Here is a 23,347-nt window from a genome sequence, read left to right as displayed (position 1 = left end):
CTGGGGTATTGGCGAGGACCATTCGCAACCGTCTCCATGAAGTTGGGCTACGGTCCCGCACACCGTTAGGCAGTCTTCCGCTCACGCCCCAACATCGTGCAGCCCGCCTCCAGTGGTGTCGCGACAGGCGTGAATGGAGGGACGAATGGAGATGTGTCGTCTTCAGCGATGAGAGTCGCTTCTGCCTTGGTGCCAATGATGGTCGTATGCGTGTTTGGCGCCGTGCAGGTGAGCGCCACAATCAGGACTGCATACGACCGAGGCACACAGGGCCAACACCCGGCATCATGGTGTGGGGAGCAATCTCCTACACTGGCCGTACACCACTGGTGATCGTCGAGGGGACACTGAATAGTGCACGGTACATCCAAACCGTCATCGAACCCATCGTTCTACCATTCCTAGACCGGCAAGGGCACTTGCTGTTCCAACAGGACAATGCACGTCCGCATGTATCCCGTGCCACCCAACGTGCTCTAGAAGGTGTAAGTCAACTACCCTGGCCAGCAAGATCTCCGGATCTGTCCCCCATTGAGCATGTTTGGGACTGGATGAAGCGTCGTCTCACGTGGTCTGCACATCCAGCACGAACGCTGGTCCAACTGAGGCGCCAGGTGGAAATGGCATGGCAAGCCGTTCACAGGACTACATCCAGCATCTCTACGATCGTCTCCATGGGAGAATATCAGCCTGCATTGCTGCGAAAGGTGGATATACACTGTAATAGTGCCGACATTGTGCATGCTCTGTTGCCTGTGTCTATGTGCCTGTGGTTCTGTCAGTGTGATCATGTGATGTATCTGACCCCAGGAATGTGTCAATAAAGTTTCCCCTTCCTGGGACAATGAATTCACGGTGTTCTTATTTCAATTTCCAGGAGTGTAGATTAAAAGGTACCTAGTTAAAATTGTGTTCAGTTACCATTCACACCATTCCCGAAATATCTTCAGAAACAAGACAGAAAAAATGAATATGTACACCACTAAAACCTACAGATTGTGGCCCATGCTCTTAAGGAACGTAACAATCACTTTATAATGGCGAATGTCATTGGTAAATAAAAGTAAAAACTGATTGAGGAAGATGGTATGCCATACTCAGCAGAAAGTTCAACTGTTCCCAGTCAAATTTGGGACACACAAACAAGCTGTAATTGACATCAGCTTCTGACTCAGAATCAAATTCACCTGCAGGAAAAGCATAAAAATTAATCTGATGTAGATGCTGAGGAAAACAGGTGTGATTGAAGCAAAGTTGTATGGTAGTAGAAATTGTGGATCAGTCCAAATGTGTCCTCATGAACCATGGCTGTGAAGGAACACAAGGCTGGAGGACTGTGTAATAACCACCTTTTGTTTGCTGGAAAATTTTCCACATCTCTTGCCTTTGTTGGTTTTTGTGACTAAGTAGTGTGTGTTAAACTTAAACCACATCCTAGATATAGTGGTTAGTTGTTTTGTGAAATCTCTGGTGTTGAATATTTGATGGACGCTTTGAGAGTCAGACACAACTTGGGGAAGGAAGTGGGAGAGACAAACTCAAGAACTTCCAGAAGTGACACTGTCTCCACTGTAAATACAGAAGTACTTGGAGGTTGTTTGAAGGTTTTCCAGAACTGAATCTGAGGGCAGAGAAATGCACCTCCAATATACTCTTGCTGTGGAATTTTGGATCCATCGGTATATAAACAGAGGAAACCAGGCCACTGAGCTGCAATAAGATGACTGAATCCACTATTGACATTAGCACTTTCCAAACAGTTTATATTAAGATAATGGATTGGAATATGTCAGCTGAATGTATGAAGATTGCAGTCACAAAGAGGCAAATGCGATGAACATCATATAAAATGCATGAAAGATGACAAAGTGTCAAAGCTGGTGCAAATGGCTGGAGCTGTATTCCTTCTGTAGGAAGCAGTCCATAGTCAGTAAATGCAGTCTCTTCTTTGGTAGACAGGACCGTCCATAAAGGCCATGCCTCGAATGTAGAATTTATCTAAATGCAGTCTCTACTTTGGTTGACAGAACCATCCATAAAGGCCATGCCTTGAATGTACAGTTTATCTGATAACATTTGGTGTCTAATGCTCAAGGCCATTTCCTCTGCTTCCACTAAAAGAGCGTTGGTGGACATCAATCAAATAGCTCCAAGACAGGTATGAATGGCTCTGTATTGAAGAGTACCTAGTTAGGTGAGATCAATCTTTGACAGCCGTAGTCTAGCTGAGATCGAGTAATCCCTTGGCACATGGTGAGTGAAGAATATAGTAATTCCAGTTCCAAAGAAAGCAGCCGCTGACAGGTGTGAAAATTACCAAATTATAACTTTAATAAGTCATGGTTGCAAAATACCAGTGCGAATCCTTTACAGAAGAAGGGAAAAACTGGTAGAAGCTGACCTTTGGGAAGATCAGTTTGGATTCTGGAGAAATGTAAGAACACACGAGACAATACTGACCGTACGACTTCTAATAGAAGATAGATTAAGGAAAGATAAACTTACATTTATAGCATTTGTACACTTAGAGAAAGTTTTTGACAACATTGACTGGAATACTCTCTTTAAAATTCTAAAGGTGGCAGGGGTAAAATACAGGGAGCAAAAGACTATTTACAATTTGCACAGAAACCACAGGAAAGGGAAGCAGTGGTTGAGAAGGGAGTGAGACAGGGTAAAATACAGGGAGCGAAAGACTATTTACAATTTGCACAGAAACCACAGGAAAGGGAAGCAGTGGTTGAGAAGGGAGTGAGACAGGGTCGTTACATTTGAAAGGCTGATGTAATATCCTTAGCAAGCAAATACAGATTGTTCATCGTTCCTTTGTCTCTATGCAGCCATATTGACTCCGAGGCATCAAATTATGATTTTCAAGTCACCATTTCAATCTCATTTTAACCATTCATTCCAGAGTTTTGGCAACACATGGTAACAAAGCAATCACTTGCTAATTAGAAGCCGAATTTCGATCTTTTCCACTTTTCAGAATTGGAATTATTACTTGGTCTTCCATGTTGCTAAGAGATCCTTGCGCATCCAGTACCGATTACAAACGTAAAAGGGAAAACCTTTATCTTCTGTGATCAGATACACAGGCATAGAATAATGAATAAAATAAGTACCAGGACAACTGTCACTCGATAATTTAATAACTTCATTGAGTTATTTTGTGTCAGTCTTCTTCAATAGGAGATGGAAGATGCAAGAATGGAGCAGTGGGAGAGCAAGTGTATCTATAAATTCTTCTAGCCAGGCAGCGGCAGAGGGGGACAGGGAGGGCGGGGGAGACAGTCGACTCGTTCTGATAGCCTCTCTTTTACGCCAGATGCTTACACAGTCCTCCAACCTCGGATTCCTTCACAGCCATGGTTCATGAGGACACATTTGGACTGATCCCCAATTTCTACTACCATACAACTTTGCTTCAATCACACCTGTTTTCCTCAACATCTACATCAGATCAATGTTTACGCTTTTCCTGCATGTGAGTTTGATTCTGAGTCAGAAGCTGATGTCAACTACAGCTTGTTTATCTGTCCCAAATTTGACTGGGAACAGTTGGACTTTCTGAAGACATTGCTGAGTATGGCATACCATCTTCCTCAATCAGCTTTTTCCTTTATTTACCAAAGACATTCATCATTATAAAGTGATTGTTATGTTCCTTAAGAGCATGGGCCACAATCTGTAGGTTTTAATGGTGTATATATTCACTTTTTCTGTCTTGTTTCTGAAGATATTTCAGGAATGGTGTGAATGGTAACTGAACACAATTTTAAGTAGGTACCTTTTAATCTAGTTGTTGCACAAATACAGTTGACACAGCTGTGATGATATGAGCTTTCTCTACTTGTAAATATGTGTTTCTCTATTCTTTTATTCAATTATATGTACAATGTAACTATGAATTATTGATGGCTAAACCAAGATGCTACTCAGAAGGCCAAATAAATAAAAAATGGTTATTAACTCTTTTTACACACTAAGTGCACATATACAATGTGGTAGATCATGTATGTGGATGCTGAAGTCCGCATTTGTATGAAAATGACATTTATTGGACCCAAATGATTTATAGCACACATCTTAGAGAAAGAAGACAGAAACGCAAACCAACACAAAAAAGAATGTGGGTCCAAAAAATATCTTTAAATGGTACTGAAGGAGAATTTTATACACTACACAAAGAGCTCGAAGAAGAGCATCTTCATTTTATATTTTAGGAAGTCAAAGCATTAGTTTTTTCATTTGTTATGTCTGACTGCTCCCAGAATTACTAAAAGGAACACAGAAGCTGCCATTACATCCCACAAAAAATTGGTTTGTTTAAGGTTAAGCTTAGTTGTTCATACAATTTTTGTGCAATAGTCATATCTCCCTCAATACCTTTCCCTTCAAGAATTATAGATTTTCTTCAAGTCTTGTTTTCGGCTTTGGCTTGTGCTGGGTTAGCTAGTGAAACCACATAAATATTGACCACTGACATTTGCTAAACTGTTTCACACACAGTCCAGAGAGCTACTTAACAATAAATAAACCTGTTACAAAAATATACTTAAACAAACAACTTGCAGTGTTTAAATGTTTCTGTCTATTTGTTTTTAGGAAATGGTAGAAATCCTAGACAAGATACAAATAAATTCCACTTACCGATCAATCTGATTCTACCCACAGTACTTTTTTCACTCCATGTTGGAGCCGTATTGCAATGCATTTCATTGTAAGGTCTTAAATATTGTATCAGAATGATGCATAAAAATACACTTTCTATTTGTAATTGAGAGCAAGTAATTTAATACCCTCATCTTGTACAATTCAGATTGCTGGCTCACTGCTTCAATTAATCTTTCATCATTTATTATAAATTTTAACAAAAGAAAAACAAAACAATTTATAACAAACAGTGAACAAAAAAACTGATATTTACCATGAAAACTACAATGAAACAGAATACAGACATTTTGCATGGCCTTGTATCAAGAAGAAAACGGAACGATCTTGGGGGGATCATCTGATCAGCAATGGACGGATGATATCAGTCGGCAAAACTTACTTCCCAAGAAACCTTAACAGTGCTATGATACCATATGACGGGACAGCCAGTCATAGCAAGTGTGAATTAACCTTAACTGAGTAGACAGGATTAATGGATAATGAACTGTATGGTCTGTGCTTAAATAAGTCAAATGCAGCTTCTAACCATTCCAGAGACAGTTTATTGAATATTTTCATACCCATCACTTAATAGTTGTTCATGATTTAAGGCCAATTCACACTGTCTGTCACTGCACCATTGTATCACTGCACCATCACATTATAGGACCATCAAGTACAGATATATTCACACTGTCCATCATGGGGCAGCACGTCAAGTCAATTCAATTCACATGATCTCAAGTCACATGGCCGACTGGCAGTCTCAACTGTTCTTTTGCAGGCCTTGCAATCTTCACAAGGTGATTTTCAACTGTTTTTATGCACGAAGAGCATATACATAATGTGGTAGCATATGCTGTAGCCCATATTTCTATGAAAATAACATGTATTGGGATCAAATGGTTTGCAACTTGCAGGGATAACTTTTATATTACAGAATAAAGACAGAAGTGCAAAACAACGCAAACTAGAATGTGGATATGAAACATGTTGTTACATGGCACAGAAGGAAAATTTCACGTACTACAAGGTGCTCGAAGAAGAGGGATCTGGATTTTATAGCTTAGAAACTCAAAGCACCAGTCTTTTCTTTTGTTATGTCAAATTGCTCCCAGAATTATTAAAAGTAACACATTATTACGAGCTGTCATCACATCCTGTGAAAAACTGATCTGTTTTAGGTTAAGTTCAGTTGCCAGTACAGTGCAAATTTTTGAATAATATTCATATCTCCCTTAATATCTCTCCCTTGAAGACATATAGGTACTTTTTCTGTCTTGTATTCGGCTTTTAATACACCAAGGGCCTTTTTGTGCTAAGGTTGGTTAGTGAAACCACATAAATATTGACCACTTATGCTTGCAAAACTGTTTCACACACAGTTCAGAGAGCAACTTCACAATAAAAAGCCTGTCACCAGCACGTATTTAAACAAACAACTTCAATACATTACTTGAAGTATACTTGGCACAAAAACGCATTTTGCCACTGTTGGAGTGCCTGATGGTTTCAGTCGATTTATTTGTGAAACATTACAAATGCCTGACAACATGCACATAAATTCCACTTACTAATCAGATTTTATCCACAGTACTTTTTTCAGTTCATGTTGCAGCCATATTGCTATCCATTACATTGTAAAATATACAATGCTGTACTGGTATGATTAAAATTCCACTTTTAAGTGTAGTAGAGGGCAAGTAATTTAGCACACTCATATCCTAAAATTCAGACTGCTTCAATTAATCTTTCATTATTTATTACATATATTAACAAAAGAAGTAATGAAACAAAATAATTTATAACAAATAATGAACAACATACAACTGATGTCAAGAGCGGGAACAACATTAAAACAAAATATTGAAACCTGAGCCTGGCTGTGTATCACTAGGAAATGAGCTTGGGCGTTTGATCAACAACGGAAAGGTGACGTCAGTCGTCCAAACTTTCTTCCCGAGATACCTCGATGGTGACATGACATGACAAGACGAGGTGGCACCATTTGAAATGCCTTGCAGAATGTTTGGACGTGATGTGATGTCACGGACAGTGCAAACTGGCCATTTTTAGACAGTCTGCAGTAAGGTATGTCAATTTCTAGGTTGGTAGTTCTGCCGGCAGTATCAGGAAGTTCCAAATCAGCAGCAGTGGAAAGAGAGCAAAGTGTAGGAAAGAACTGGATCTAAGCAAGCGTTCACAGATATTAAGTGTTTTAGAGCTATAAAAATACTAAATGTTTCGCATTCCTATTTCTTTGTTACAAGTGAAGTAAACTGACACTTTCCTTACCATTATAAGAAATAAGCTAGTTTCATTGTAACCTCAATGTTCAATATTTTCAAGGTATATTTAACATTGAAGTGAATTTTCTTTTTTTTACACCTCTCTTTCACATGACTGCTTACACTCCATGATTATTGTAAGGTTCAGTATTCAACATATGTGCACAAGTGTAAGATAAAGATTTATTGTTGGAATTTCCTGCCAGAGAGAAATAATAACCAATACTTATTCTTATTTAATCGCCTAGACCCACTGGGAATGACAGTTCAACAGTTTTATTTCGATGCTTATGCACTAATGGTAATGTTTCTCCTGATGCTACCTGTTCCTACCTGCCTGATTGCAACTTTGTTCTGAAGTGGTCCTTTCCAAGTTACGGATGTTATTCACTATCTGTCTTACAGTCTTAATTATTTATGTCAACACCAATTCCTCTATTCTGTGCTTGCACAGAGGTGGTGTGGTATTTTTTTAGTTACTTGATCAGGTGGTTGGCAAATGGAGATAATGTTTTCAGTGTCTGGTATGACGCGCCGCAGCATTTGAATACGTGTACAGACGTCATGGACGTCGAAGACCCATAGAGGTCTCTGCACCACCGCGCCGTAAGGTGTGGCGGCATGTGCCTCGTTGCCCACTTTTAGAGTGAGGGTGTCACAGTGGAACACGTGGTCCCAGTGGCCAACAGCGGCACCCCCGATAGCGGACTTAAGTGCCTGCCTCTCGCTCAGCCATCCAGTCTAATCTCACGCATGTCGGTTTACATCTCGCTTCGCACTAGACAGCTTATTTCCTTGTTCTGTGTACGAGTGGACGTGTTTGTTTCCTTGTGACTCCGTTGTTCAATCTGGTTGTATTCATTCTGTCCTTCATTGGTCATGTGCGTCCTCTCCCGTTGTGTTGTTGTTTATGGGCCTCTCCGCAGGTCCTGCCGTGCTTTCCGTCACTGCTACCCAGTGACTGCCCTGGTCGCAGTTACAACATTTTGTCAACTAGGTAAACGGTGGTCTTTGTTGGTATGGAAGCGAAGTTGGTCTGTCTGTTGGAGCAACAGCAGCAGCTCATGCAGCAGCAGCAGTTCCAGTTAGACATCTTACAAAAGTCGCTGCAGTTGCTAACGGACAAAGTCGATGCCTGGGACGCGTTATCGCACCAGCTTCAGAGTCCTCGGGTGTCCAATGTTTTCCCGCGTCCGCCGTCGTTTCCACCCTTTAATGACGTTAAAGAGGACTGGGAAACCAGCTTACATCAGCTGAAACAACATTTTGCGGCTTATCAAGTCACGGACGACCCCTTGCAGCGGTCGTTGTTATTGTCTTGGGCCTCTCTGGACATGTTCTTTCTTCTCCGCAACTTGGCACCGTTGTCCAATCCTGTGGCTCTCTCTTTCCAGGAGATCTGCCTTTTGCTGACAAACTATTATTCCCAATGCTACCACGTAGTTGCCTCTCGGCTGGAGTTCCACCAGTACCATAAACAGCCTGGTCAATTGTATTATTCTTGGGTCATGGACTTGCAGGGTCTCAGCCGTTGATGCGATTTTACGTGCACTAATCAGCAGTGTAAGGCTTCGTATGCAGACTCCCTGATCCGGGATATGTTGGTTCAGCTGGCTCCCAAACCTGAGGTCCGTACTGTGGTATTGAAACTCGACAACCCCTCCTTGGAAGAGATTCTCCGCATTGCCCACTCCTTTGAAATTGCTCAAGCGGCTAACGAGCGTCATATGGCGCGACCGCAGGTGGCAGCGATAACGGCGTCACAGTGGGTTCTGCCCTCATGATGTCGACGTGGCCCAGCCGACAGGGGCGAGTGCCGTCGAGACTCCTCATGTTCCAACGTCTCTATGGCATTGACACCTTTGGTCGCCCCTTGTCGCCGGTCGCGCAGCCCACTGCCAGCTTGCCACAGTGCTTTACTGTCCATTTGTGGGTTGATTGTCCCCACTGCAGGAAAACGTGCATGCTGTGTAACAAGGAGGGCCACATCTGATTGTTTTTTCGTAGTCACTCTACTCGATCCAGTCCTGCCCCTCCTGGGCCTCAAGATACTGTACATGCTCTGCACTCAGTTGTCCCACAGGATGACCCACCAGCACGGAAGCTTTTCCTCACACTCCGCATTTTCACAGAGGATGTCAGTTTTCAGGTTGACACTGGGGCCACCGTCTCCCTCATTAATTTGGCATTGTCGCCTCCATCTCGGCGTTTGGTCTCCTATGGAGATGGTTCCATTCCCCTTTGTGGACAGTTCGTCATCCAGGTGACGTACAAGCATGTTCCACGGCTCCTTACCCTCTTTGTCGTTGACCATTCGTTGGCTTCGAATATTTTTGGCCTGGATGCACTTCAACTGTTTGGTTTTTCAATTTCCAATGAAGTTAACGTCATTTCCACGGCTGTTCCCTTTCAGGACTTGGATGATCTGTGCTCTGCTTTTGCGTCATTGTTTGCACCAGATCTCGGATGTGCTTCCGGCTTTCAGGCGCACATCACCCTACGGCCGGATGCACAGCCTCGCTTTTTCTGGACCCGGCCCCTTCCTGTGGCCTTACAGCCAGCTTCAAGCAGGAACTTGATCGGCTGGCATGCTGGAACCTGTAACTTACAACGCATGGGCGACACCACTGGTGGTCATATGGAAACCCAGTGGGTCCCTTCGGCTGTGTGGGGACTTAGGCACTACAGTCAATGCTCAGTCCCTCGTTGATACTTACCCCATTCCCCGACAGGAAGACCTTCTTGCCAAGCTTGCCGGGGGAGAGTATTTTTCCAAGATCGACCTGGCTGAGAGGCATACCACCAGTTGCCCTTGGATGCCAAATCTCAGGACATCATGGTTATCAACACGCCTTTCGGGTTGTATGAGTACAAGCACCTTCCCTTTGGTGTCTCTTCGGTGCCGGCATTTTCCAGAGATTCCTGGAGCAGCTTACACAGCCTATCCCTGCATGTGTGAATTATCTGGATGACATCTTGGTCACCGGGCATTCCCGCCAGGAACATCTGCAAAACCTCAGCGCCTTATTTCATACTCTGCAGTCTGCTGGTCTACGCTGTCAGCTGCACAAGTGTTGTTTTTTTTTTTCAACCAGAAGTGGAATACTTAGGCCACTGGAATAGCAAAGATGGCATTCGCCCTTCGGGTCGTAATGTCACAGCCATTGAGGCCCTTCCTCATCCCAAGGACTTATCTGAACTGCAGGTGTTTTTGGGCAAGGTTACTTATTACTTAAAGTTCTTGCCCCAGGCTGCCTCCGTTGCTCAACCCCTCAATCACTTGCGTCACAAAGGGGTACCTTTTGTTTGGACTCTTGCCTGTGACCAGGCTTTTCTCCATTTAAAGGCAATGCTGAAGTCCGCCCCTTGCCGCACTCCCTGCCCCTTGGTTGTGGCAGCTGATGCATTGGCATATGGCATTGGGGCCGTCCTCACCCACCGGGATGCCGATGACCCCAAACAGCCCATCGCTTATGCCTCTAAGACGTTGACCCCAGTACAATGGAACTACTCCCAGATTGAAAAGGAGGCCTTGGCAATCGTGTTTGCCGTTCAAAAATTTCACACCTATCTCTTTCGGGCAAAGTTCACCCTTCTGACGGACCATAAACCCTTGGTTGCACTTTTCAGACCCCACTCTCACCTTCCCGAGTGGACGGCTCAACGTCTCCATTGCTGGGCATTGTTTTTACGTAATTACACTTACACCATCCGGTATTAGCCCACCATGCTAATGCGGACGCTGTGTCACGTTTCCCAGCAGGCCCCAGTCCTGCCTTTGACCAACAGGAGCTCTTCTGCTTTCACATTGATTCCGCCCGGTGGGATGCGATGGACAGTCTTCCTCTTATGGCTGCTGACGTTGCTGCGGCTACCCGCCGCCACCCTGTCTTGTGGCAGGTTCTCAACTACATGGTCCACGGGTGGCCATCCTATGTTACTCATCGGATGCAGTCCAATTTCGGCCCCTGGCGCCACCTGTCCCACGGGCTATCTATGGTCGATGATGTCCTCCTGTTGGCCACGGAGTCGGATGCTCACCGGGTGGTCATCCATCCGAAATTGCGGCTGCGGGTGCTCAGTTTGTTACACCGTGGGCACTGGGGCATGTCCCATATGAAAATTTTGGGTCGCCGGCATGTATATTGGCCCGGCATCATTGGCGATATTGAGTGGCTGGTCCATGGGTGTACTGTCTGTGCGTGTCACCAGGCAGGCCCCCCTCAGTCGTTTGCACCCTGGCCTGTGCCTCGCCAGCCCTGGGATCGCATCCATATCAATTTTGCGGGCCCGTTTTTGGGGTCCATGTGGTTACTCATCGTTGATGCCTACTCCAAATACCCATATGTTGTCCAAATGGCATCCACCACCACGGAGGCTACACCCACGGCCGTGGCCCAGGTTCTCGGCATTGAGGGCCTGCCCCACACGTTGGTCTCTGATAATGGTCCCCAATTCACAGCATCCTCCTTCCACGACTTCTGTCAGGCCAACAGTATCAAACATATCCATAGCCCCCCTTTCCACCCTTCGTCCAATGGCACGGCGGAAAGGTTTGTTCGCACTTTTAAACACCAGATGACTAAGGTGGTCGACACATCTCCAACCATGTTGGCCCTCACCCTGTTTTTGAGCATCTATCACACTACGCCAATTGATGGACACAGTCCGGCAGGGCTCCTTCATGGGCGACAGCCATGGACCCTGCTCCATTTGCTGATGCCGTCCTCCTCCCACCCCCACTCCTGGCCCGTGCAGCAGTATGTCCCTGGCACGGCTGTGTTGGCCCGCGAGTACGGGCGCAAGGTGGGTTAGACACCCGCCATGGTCGTCGCGGCCCATGGGCGGCGTGTGACGGTGGTGCAGACGTCAAAAGCGTTGGAGCGCCGCCATTATAATCAGCTCCGCCCTTGTGCTGCCACAGGACTCGCGCCGCCACCTCTTTCCCTACCTCCTTCGGGTACGGACGTGGTCCTTGAGTCACCATCCCAGCCCCCAGTTGCTGTCTCCCCGCAGGCCTGCTGCCGACCCTCTCTACCTCCAGGTGGATCGGCGGCTCCCTCCCCTGCCCTGGACTCTGGATCGGCTGTAATGGATATATCGGGCGTCCCTTCCTCCCCGCCAATTGCGGTTGATACGCCCAGTTCCTCTTTCCACTGCTGCCCACCTTGGCACTGTCCAGGGCGTTTCCGCCCCTATGTGCAAGTTTCAGGGGTGAGGGATCTGGTACCGCACGCTGCGGAATTTGAATCGGCGCCAGGCGTCATGGACGTCGAAGACCCATAGAGGTCTCTGCACCATCGCGCCGTAAGCTGTGGTGGTGCGCGCCTCCTGGCCCGCTTTTAGTGTGAGGGCGCTACAGTGGAACACGTGGTCCCAGCGGCCAATAGCGGTGCCCCTGATAGCGTACTTAAGTGTCTGCCTCTCACTCAGCCAGACAGTCTAATCTCGCGTACATCGGTTTACAGCTCGCTTTGCGCTAGACAGCTTATTTCCTTGTTCTGTGTACAAGTGGATGTGTTTGTTTCCTTGTGACTCCGTTGTTCAATCTGGTTGTATTCGTTCTGTCCTTCATTGGGCGTGTCCATCCTCTCCCATTGTGTTGTTGTTCGCAGGCTTCTCCATGGGTCCCGCCGTGCTTTCCGTCATTGCTACCCCGCGACCGCCCTGGTCGCAGTTACAAGTGTAGTGCCCCATATTCATTTCTGCAAGTTACATAAATCCTACAATGAGGAAAAGAGGCCAGTGGGCGCACCCTAAATGAAATGTGTGAAATTTGTAGGCATACCAATGACTAACAAACTAGTGGCCCCAGCATGTATATCACTTAACCAAAATGATCAGTTCATTGTGTTCCACAGATCATATACACAATAAATGTTACAATATGGAATATGGCAACTGAACAAACATGGAATGTATTTTCAAAAACATGAAAAACTTATTTATGTGGCTCCATATTGGGCCATTGTAACTGGAAGCATCTGATTCTACCCATCTGCCTTGACCCATGACATAATGGTGTTGTGGTGTGAAGTCACTACGGTGTGTATTTGTGAATGTTGTGTTGTCATATTTGATGATACCTTTTGATGGTTGATGTTGATTTTAATGTGTGGTATTGTGGGAACATGAGTTATATGTCAACCATGTTGGACTGTTTTTTAAGAAAAACTGCGACTGTTTTGACAACAAAAGTTTAAATAAAACAATTTCTCTGTGTCAGTCACTTTTTATTTCTCCCATGATGAATTTTGAGACTTTATGATGTCTGTTCAAAAAATTCCAGAACTTTGTCCACAAAATTTTTCTACGCTTACCTTTTACTCATTGTGCATGGTCTCCTTTGAATACTCTCTTCCACAATTGATACACTGCTCCCAGCAGCATTTCTACTTCTGAAAGCAGTCTTACTATGCTTCTTGCTAAATTGCATAAAGTGCCATCTGAGAATTTTCTTTTGTCTCCTCTACTGTTGCAAATCTTTGTCCTTTCAATGGTTTTTTCAACTTTAAAAAGTCCTCAGGGGCCAGGTCTGGAAGTAGGGAAGATGAGACGGCACAATGATTTCGTTTTTTGTGCAATAGTCACACACCAACAGAGATGAATGTGTGGGTACGTTATCATGATGCAAAAGCCATGAAGTGTCTCGGCACATTTCAGCTCAATACCTTCTCACATTTTTTCGCAGGTGTTGCAACACATCCCAACAGTATAATTGATTAACAGACTGTCCCTGTGCCATTAATTCATGATGAACTACTCTTTCACAGTCAAAAAGAACTACCAGAATGGCTTTGACATTTGACCTGACCTGACGAGCTTTTTTTGGTCTTGGAAAAACTTTCCTGACCAGTTGTGAAGATTAAACCGTTGTCTCAACATCATAACCATAGACCCATACCTCATCATCAGTTATGATTCTCTTGAGGGACATTTCGTTCTCATTTGTGCGATCCACAAGCTCTTCACAGATTGCGAGGCAGAGGTCTTTCTCATCTTGACTCGTGAACCATGGGACCAACTTGGATGCAACACGATGCATTCTAAGATGTTGTGTCAGGATTTCACTACATGATCAAACTGAAATGTTACATTCTTCTGCAATCTCTTTGGACAGTCGGTTTTCCATTGGCATGCACAATTTTGTTGACGTTCCTGACATGAGCGTCATTGGTAGACATCGAAGGCCTCCTGAATGAGTATCTTCTTTAACTTCCATCCGGCCATTTGTAAACCGTGTCCATTAAACACAACGTATGTGCAGGCATGTCAGCCACATTTCACTCCAACACACCATTGGTGCGAAATGATGACTGTTCTGGAATTTTTTTGACAGACCTTGGATACTTTCATCTTCAAGTGGAAAACAGCAATATCTTGTTACATGTGTACCAGCTGGATGCAGCGAGCTGCCACATCACCTCTGATGCAGACACAGAATAAAGGAATTAGGTTTTACTTAAATAATTAGGACTGTAAGGCAGATAGTGAATAATATCCACAACGTAGAAAGGACAACTGCAGAACAAAGTTGCAATTGGTCAGACAGGAATGGGTAGCATCAGGAGAAACAGTGACAGTACTGTGTGAATGTCAAAATAAAACTGTTGAACGAATGTTTTTCCTAGTGGGATGAGAGTATACACTGAAGATCAGAGTATAAACACGTGAAACGCTTCGTGGGAAAAAATAAAAAGTTACTGACACACAAAAATTAATTTATTTGAACTTGTATTAATATGTGTTTGTTTGAGCCCAGGTCATCAGTGCTGTAATGAGGGTTTGGAAGTGTTTGCTTTGCTTCCAGTGAGCGGTTTTTTTTATGTGTTTGGTGTTTTTGTTAGGTCTGATCAGTCTGGGGTTTGTCATCGTATTTTGGGACATTGGGGGAGTGACCGATTCCACCTGTCTGGTTTGACCCGGAATGTCATCAATATGACGAAAAAAACCTACATCCAGTGTATACGAAATGGTGACAATGTTGTCACTATATAAAGACCCCAGCAAATGTGACCAAAAATAAAAACAATACAAGAATTTTCCAATCCAAGAATGAAATGCAAGTAATGGGACAAGCGTGGGAAACAGGGGCTTTAGGACAAGCTAAATATATATAGCAATACAAAACACCGCACCATCCAAAAAAAATATTATTAAAAAAATCTCAGCTTATGACATAATGCTATAACCACAAAACCAATAGTAATCACATACTTTACTTGACCGATATAGCTCAAGTGAAGCCCATGATACAAAAAACCGTCTGCAATTTCAGAAAGTGGAATCGGACATTTCCCTTGACCTAGGTAGATCAAACGCAGCTCTTGACACCTAATGGCAAATCACAAATAAAAAAATCACAGCCACAAAGTTCACATACCTGCATAACTCGCAAAACACCACCAAAACCCAAAAAAACTTGTATACCCAAAAACCTCCATATTCACTAGATCAATTAAAACACAGCTGAAATACCATAAATATAAAAAAAAACACAAAACATTGCAATCACTATAGGATTGTAAAATGGCATAATCAACTAATGTCAAAAAAGTATTTATTCTACAGTAGTGTCCGATAAGAACATTACAGCTTTATTTATTTGTCCTTTGACCATTCAGGACAAGAGTTTAAGACATCTCAGATATGTTATAGAAATAATATATACATATGCAAAACAAGATACGATTATGCAAGGGTAGGACAGGATGTTGGCCAAGGCCACCAGCAGAAATATTCTATTACAAAAACACACACATCATAGATGGTACACTTGATGAAAAATTAAAAGGTGCTCAACAGTAAATGAGGGCCTAATATTTCTGTAAGCTAATTTATTCACTTACACTATACGAACATTTCTCAAAAGGGTATGCTTTTAGCTCTGCTCTACAAACCACTGTCTTCTAAAACTTCATTATCTATGTTGACAGTGTATTATAAGGAATGACGCCAAAGTGGCTCACAGGTCTGTGAGCACGAGTTGTCATACTTATTCTGCACAGAGGAGCCCACCACAGAAAGCGTTATAACTATGTTGTAATCAATGTTGGTTTGCAGGTATAAAAATTTAATTCTTGTCATCAAACCACATTTATATTTGCAGGTATCAAAGTACAGTTCTTGTCATCAATGCACGTTTCTATCCACAGTAAGCATGCACAAGTTTTCAAATGGGAACTTGCAGAGAGTCCTTGTAGAGTTGTGTGACAAGATTCAAATAGACCTTTTCCATAAAGTAAAAATTTCATTTAATTGACAACTAGTTTACACCAAAAACTATTTCATAAGCTGCAAAGGAACGGAAGTAACCAAAAGATGCCATCGTAGCATCTTCTGAGGAGCATACTTGGGTATATTTGGCTGTAGGATAGCACCCTGTACTTTCACCTGAGCTGTAGTTGTGAGTCATGCTGTTTGATTTGCAGTGGAAGCGAAATCATGTAGAGGGCGCAGTGTATGTGGTGGCAATGTGTTTGGAGGTATGTTATTGTGTCATTTAGTGTGCTACAATCGTAATGATGGGGAGTGTATAGAATTACACAGTGGCACAATGGAATATACTGTACAGAATGTTGTCATATTAAACAGAGTATGTTGTAAACTTTAAATTGTTCTCTTTTTAATTAAATCATGGGAGAAGGTGGGTGGATCAATGTTTATTAATATATCAAACATGTGACAGTTGCTAATAAACGGTGATCCACTTACCTTCTTCCAAGATTTAATTAAAACAAATGATCCACCTATTCATATTCATGATCTCACATTTTCATTAAAAAAAAAAAACATTGATTCTCCTACCTTCTGCCAAGAGTTAATTAAAAAACATTGATCCACTTATGACATTTTTTATTTTCTCATCCTATCCAACTGATGATTCGTCATATTCATTTCCCACAATTCACCGCTCATACTGTTACCAACTGCAAAAAGCAACAGAAAAGTCACCAACACCGTAAGTGTTCTTTTACTCTAGGGTTGAGCTATACAAGTGAATTGGAGATTTGGATGCTGGTTTTTGTAATTTTGTGTGTGTCGTTTTCTTTTTATGGTGTTGGGGGGTGGGGGTGGGGGGAAGCGGCAGGGGGCCTCTTATTGGCGTACTGGTTCCAGGTCTAGGGTTGAGCTATATGGATGAACTGGAAATTAGGAGTCTGGCTTTTGTAGTTGTGGAGAGGGTTTATTGGCATCCTGGTCTAGAGTTGAGCTATAGAAGTTAACTGGAGATTGGGGTACCAAGGTCTTATGGTGTTTTGTGTGGTTTTGTCAAGTTTTATTTTTTGGTAGTTTCAAGTGGTTTTTTTTCAGATTTGCATCCTGAATGGAGGTGGTGTTTTTCATTATAGAATTTGTAGCTTGCCATCCCCAAAGCCCTCTCATTTTCCCACAGTTGTCCCACTAATTTCACTGAGTACAGTCAGTGTATTGGTTCGCATAGTATTTGTATTTTTACGAGTTTTGTGGTCGATGTGTTAGTCACAGTGTTGGATACGCATGGAATACGAGTTTTCAGCATGGTGATGATGTCATTGATCAAAGCAGACGGGTGGTATCCCAGTCTCTAGTAATCACGCATACTTCTGAAATGATTCTGAGAACAAGAAAAAATTAACCAAGTATCTGGGAGTTTTTTTGCATGGTCTTTCATTTTTTAAGTCTAGATCAACAGACATTTTTAAAAGTTTTGTACATTGAACTCTATCTCATTTCCACCCAGTACCATATGGAGATCTTGGTTTCGATTTGTTTTTCCAAATTTAATGTCGATTTTAGTTGCAGTTTCTGAGGACTGTTTGTTGTTTATATAAATAAGGAGCAGAGGGGGCCCTAAGACAGTACCCTGTTTGACTTTCTTTGCATGAGATCTGTGTTTACTTCACCCAAATGTGAATCATTGCTTATTGCTGATAGAAAACCCTCCCGAGGAAAGTACATACAATGGGCGGATTCAATTCCCTTATGAAACTACACATAATGTTACACATTCTGTTTGCAGACTCTGTTTTTGATGTGTTACAGAATTTTCTGTATAACTAGCATCCGTAAGAATTAATGTAGTTATTAAAGTGTTATCAGATTGTTTTTCATATCACAAACATAATTTGTTGTATGGCACCCACAGACCACAGGGTTTCGACTATAAGAGGTAGGAAACTGCTGTACCGAAACAAGTTAGCATAATTTGAACTCACATCTCACTGCCAACAATAATGATATGATGGTATAAGAAACTATTTAGGACCTATACTGGAATCTGAATGTAAGCTTGTGAAGATCAAAACTGTTAATGTCTATATTTGTATGAGATAAAAAGGAGCAAATAACTGTAGCTTGCTATTGACAGTACAGATAAGATTCTGCTGTTTCTAACCTTACTGATATACACCTGCTCACGATATCTCAACCAATACCACAAATTGCCATAAAAACTACGTGTGTGTATGTGTGTGTGTCAGGGAATTAAAATTATTCATTCACTTACTTATGATGTACTGGAATGAATGAATGAATCAATCAATCACTCTGGTAGGCCTATGGATACTTTAATACGGCCTAGTCCAGAAGATGACCATATCAACCGAAAACCTACGCTACTCAGTATTTTTGAAACCATTATCTGAAGAGTGGCAATGATTATTAAAAAGCTAGAAACAGCAAACTGTGCTGGTAATGATGAGACAGCAAACTACCCAATCAAGCAAATGGCAGCAGGGATAATTAGATCACTATTGGATATCATCAATTGTTCATTCCAGAAAGGTGTATTTCGAGACTGACTGACACTAAAAAAGAACCTGTGCACTAAAACATAAATAATAATTATCCTAACAATTACAGACCAATATTTCTAGTATTGGACTTCTAAAAATAACAGCAATGCCAATGCTTAATGTACTTATTGCTTTTATGAGGAAAAAGCACAACATAATGCAATAATTATGGCACAGTACGGATGCCAAAAAGAGAACTCAACATACAGTAATTGAACATTCAACAAAATTCAGTGTTCATGCTTTGGCTATTGTTGTTGCTATGGCCTTCAGTCCAAAGACTGGTTTTACACAACTCTCCGTGCTAGTCTATCCTACACAAGTCTCTTCATCAGTGGCAGTACGATCAGTTATCAATTTTTTTAGCGTTTGATACGGGCCTCTCACAAGACTTCATGTGCCCATACCAAAGATTTAATACAAGTACGTTCTGCAATATTCGACGTTATTTACATTTCGTCTGATTTGAGAAGAAGGATAAAATAAATATGTAACAATTTCCAAGTTTGTGGTTAGGCAGGAACTTAAGAGGGCAGCTTAAACTGCTGCTACTAAAATGAGCATCAATAAAATTCATATTCTGTCTTCACACAAATACTTGGCTCTTTATTTCTGATATGTTATGACTTCTGGGTCTGTGGTTAGGCAGGAACCTAAGAGGACAGCTTAAATTATTGTGAGTGATTCGAGAAGCAACAACATTCGTATTCTTCCTTGTCACAAAGTCGATAGCCAGTCATGCGACCGTTGATGTTGCACATGACGTAAACATGATGTCACGCTTGTGGGAAATGTTGTGAAATGAGCATTACCGATCTACGTCCACTATCTGTTTATTCTCAATGGACAAAGATGTGTTTTGCTTCGGACTTATACCATACACTGTCCAGCCACATTAATGTGACCGCTGCCTATGTTCGACATCAGTGTGCAATAACCACTCACATATGACAGGTGGCTACTCTTAGCAGTGGAGGGTATATAAAGCATGTCTGAGGATACAGAAAATAGCGCAGACGTTTCTGTAATGTGGAAATGGAGACATTTCCGTAACGTCCAAAAGGGCGTGATCACTGGCTTTCAGGCAAAAGGTGGAAGCATTTCTGAAATGGTTACATTTGTACTGTTCGTGTGCTGCTATGGCTACTATCCAAAACTGGTACTGAGGCAACTGTAGTGCACCACAGGCCATAGATAGTAGGGGCAAACACAGCTGTGGACATGTGGTTGCACGAACAGACATGCAGCTGTTGAGAAACTGATTACCCAGATGAACCAAGGAGCTACCAACAGTGTCACCTTAATGACTGTTCAGTGGATGTTGCTGCATATGGGCCTCCACAGCAGGCACATGGTTCGTGCACCCATACCAACTGCTGTTCATTGGCAATGAAGTCTGCAACTTGCACACCACTACTGTAACTAGACATCCACCGAGTAGCAACAGCTTGCCTTTTCATACGAATCACATTTTAAATATTATCCTCCATAAGACATATCGCCATTGGCACAAATTGCATGAAACACGTAAAAGCAAACACTCTGCGACCACGAGGGAGTGTTATGGACTGGAGAATGTTTTCATAGTACTTCCTAGGTGATCTTGTCATTTTGGAAGACACACTGGATAAACACAAGTATGCCTCTATCCTTGGGGACTGTGTCCACCTCTACATGCAGGTTTTGTTTCCTCAGCACAATGACATCTTCCAGAAAGACGATACAACATGTCACACATCTAGCAGTGGATGTGCGTGGTTCAAAGCACACAAGGATCAGTTTACCGTAACCCCTGGGCCACCAAACTCCCCGGATTTAAACCCAATCGAAAATCTGTGGGACCATCTTGATTGGGCTGTTGGCACCATGGATACTCAATGGAGAAATCTATCGCAGCTGGCCAAGACACTGGAGTCAACATGGCTCTGCATCCCTGTCAGTACCTTACAGAAACTCATTGACACTCAATATGCACATCTCACACTGAAAATGCTGGTTATTCTGTCTTTTGACAGGCAGGCGGTCATATTAATGTGACTGGACAGTGTCATAATATGTGAAAATAATTACAAAATACAATGTAACTAAATTCCTGGTAACTGAAAACAAGAGAAAAAAATGGTACAAATGAAGGAAGTCCTCTACTCTGAAAGGAATTGTTTAGAAACTTTTATTACAAAGAAACTACTTCAAAGCCACTTCCTTTTAAACTTTTCAAGTGCTTTGGAAGATTGCTACACATTTTTATACTCACATAATATGGATTGTTGTCTGCACAGTTTCTATTATGCCTTGCCAGTTGATGAACACAATCTATTTAGTGTTGCAAATATGTACATTGTTGTTTAGACTGTTCTGCTACCTGTATTTTAAATTTAGTTCCTGGTCATTAAAACTATGACAGAAGCAAGGGTATCAGATAAATTTTTCTGTTCGTGAGTATTCAATACAATAAGGTATACCGTGATTCATTCCACACACCTCAAGGTTCTTCTTCTTGGTGAACTGTATGGAACGTGGTGAACGAATGTACGAATACATGATTATATTAGGTGATTTGGAAGTGTAGAGGAAATTTAGTAAATGGGGCTGCCACCTCTAGCAGCATCAGTGGCTCTAATTCAGTTGTTTATCAAGTTGAACTCAGATTGGATGACAGACAGAGCTACATCATTCAGTGCTGCTTGAAACCAGTGCCAGGTGACGTCAGTCGTAGTAGGTGTCCAGAAATGGCAAGCTAGTCTCTTAGTGAGTTGTGACCAGATGGTTCAATGAATGGCATCTGGGTGTGGTGCAGAATGACTTCCCAACCCACCTTTTGTATAGAATTTTTTGTTAGTCTAGCAGAATGCAGGTGGGCATTATCATGGAGTAACGTCACTTCACGGTGTTTTCCTGGTCATTGTTCTTGGACTGTGTTCGATAATAAATGTCAGCAGTTATGGTTACACCTTGGGGAACCAATTCAAAGTACACCGCATTGTCACTGTTCATCAAAATGTATAACATTATTTTTTGTCGAAGTGTGCAGGTGTTTGTGTGGGGAGTTGCTGCTTTGTTTGGGCTCAACCATTTCTTTCTTTTCCTTACATTGGCATAAAGGGACCATTTCTCATCACTAGTAATGCTATAGGATAGGAATGATCGTTGTTGTTTATCAGCCAATTGATGACGAGGAAGTAGAGATGCACATGTGGCGACCTGTTGATTTTTGTGGTTCTGGCTTAGAGCATGCAGTGACTATACACTGATTTTTTTAACCTTACACATTATATGCAAATATTGCACGATGGTGTAATGATCACAGCTCATCCCATATGCCAGTTCTCGAGTATACTGACATTGATCATTGTGGATTAAGGCATTTCAACAATCTTCATAAAACCCCAAAGGTCTTCCCGAGTGTGGAGAGTGGCTAATAATGTCAAAATAATCCTGCTTAAATTTAGGAAACCACTTCCTTGCCGTGCTCCGTCCCACGGCATTATCCACAACACATGGCGTAAATGTTTCTGGCTGCCTCTGCTGCTGTCCCCCCTCGATTGAACTTAAAACTGAAGAATATGTTGCAAATGGTCCGACTACTCCACTTGGCACACCTTCTCCAAGTGTCCACAGCTCCATTCTCATCTCCAAATGACAATATGTAAGCTCAAATAGCAGTGAATTACAAATAAAAAATGGTAATTGATAAATAAACTTCATAGTGACTGGAATAAAAAAAAAAAAAAAAGAAAAAAAAAACTGTAAACTCATTCACCAACCTAATACTTCATCTCATCATGTATAATCTAGTCTTAGGTCATGCATTCACTGGGTGAGACATTATTTCCATGCCCAGTGGAGCCATACCACTTGAGGCTACACCATGCGGTTATCACTGGAGTTGTAAGGATAATTGCTGAATGGCATAAAACAATTAGTTTGCCAAATGCCATATGTTAAATAAGGAATTTACAAAAATTGGAAAAAGGAGGTTGAATGTTTTGTGAAGAGATTTGTCAGAATGTAAGAAATAAAAGATTAGAGAAACATTTGACACACCTGTGAATGATGTTTGAAATCATGTAAAGCTGCTGAGTGACGTAAGAAGACCACTGAGTGAAATTCTACCAGGCAAAATATCCTGTACTACCCTCTAAGATTCTAAGTTCAACACTGACCTTCAAATTCTCAGTCAGCACATTTTATGTACATGATTTCAGTTATCATTCAAAGGCAAAACAAAAGTTTCTCTAACTTATTTTATTTCACATTTGTAGCAAAATCATTTCATAAAGCATGACCTTTTTATCAAAATTATTTTTTTAGTTTCAAGTTTTGTTCAGGTAGCATGAAATACAATTATTTAAATATTGATCCAGTGGTCCATTATTATTAGGAGTATATAGATCTAGAGAAAGCAGAGAAGTTTCAATTTGTGCTTTGATTTGATATATTTAGACATTTTATTTAGCTACCACGCCACAACTGTTAGAGAAATATTTCTATACACCCTCAGATCACTAATTAAGTTTTCTAAATTAACATGATTACTGCAAAGTAATTAAATCTTCTGTTGCGAAACGAGATGACATACGGGTCAATTTGGTACCTCATTTGTCCATTTCCCACTCTTTGTTTGGC

The 23,347-nt window shown here is 42.1% G+C and overlaps 1 protein-coding gene across 1 annotated transcript in view; it reads left to right on the top strand.

The window, feature by feature from the left end:
* LOC126425113 (zinc finger protein 501-like) overlaps positions 1–23,347 on the top strand; it is a 203,760-nt gene that overhangs the window by 169,837 nt on the left and 10,576 nt on the right. The gene's annotated exons all lie outside the window — the stretch shown is intronic.

This window comes from Schistocerca serialis, chromosome 10, assembly GCF_023864345.2.
Source record: "Schistocerca serialis cubense isolate TAMUIC-IGC-003099 chromosome 10, iqSchSeri2.2, whole genome shotgun sequence".
Taxonomy (NCBI): Eukaryota; Metazoa; Arthropoda; class Insecta; order Orthoptera; family Acrididae; genus Schistocerca; species Schistocerca serialis.
This window is presented reverse-complemented; position numbering and strand designations above follow the sequence as displayed.